Genomic DNA, 624 nt, shown 5'->3' with positions numbered 1-624 from the left:
CACCAGTGACACCAGTGACACCAGTGCGGGGCACCAGTGACACCAGTGCAAGGCCACCGGGATAACGGGGAGCTGCGCAGGACTCCAGTGCCACCAGTGCCACCAGTGTAGGGATCCCAGTACAGCACCCCCGGCTAATGGGGGAGGGGGGCGGGATCCAGGGGGACCAGTAAAACCAGTATAGAGACCCCGGGAGGAGGGGAATGAGGCCGGGACCACCACTAGGACCAGTATAACCAGTATATACCCCAGTGGGACCAGTACAGAGACCCCGAGGTAATGGGGGAGGCTCGGGACAGCCGTGTAGGACCAGTAAAACCAGTACAGAGATGCCAGGGTAATGGGGGTGGGACTGGGGTACACTGGTTATACTGGGGGATGTTGTGGTTATACTGGGGCATGACCTGCTTATGCCAGTGTACCAGAACTGGTTATACTGGAGGTTGTACCTCCAATATAACCCCAGGATTCCTCCTGCATTCCCCCAGTATAACCAGTACATCCGCCCAGCATAACCAGTATTTCCCCCCAGTATAACCCCTCCACTCCCCAGTATAACCAGTGTATCCCCCCAGTGTAACCCCTCCACTCCCCAGTATAACCAGTGTATCCCCCCAGTATAAC

The sequence above is a fragment of the Corvus brachyrhynchos genome, unplaced genomic scaffold (genome assembly GCF_000691975.1).
Source record: "Corvus brachyrhynchos isolate BGI_N302 unplaced genomic scaffold, ASM69197v1 scaffold543, whole genome shotgun sequence".
In the NCBI taxonomy this organism is placed as follows: Eukaryota; Metazoa; Chordata; class Aves; order Passeriformes; family Corvidae; genus Corvus; species Corvus brachyrhynchos.
The sequence above is the reverse complement of the archived record's forward strand: the minus strand, read 5'-3'. Positions refer to the sequence as shown.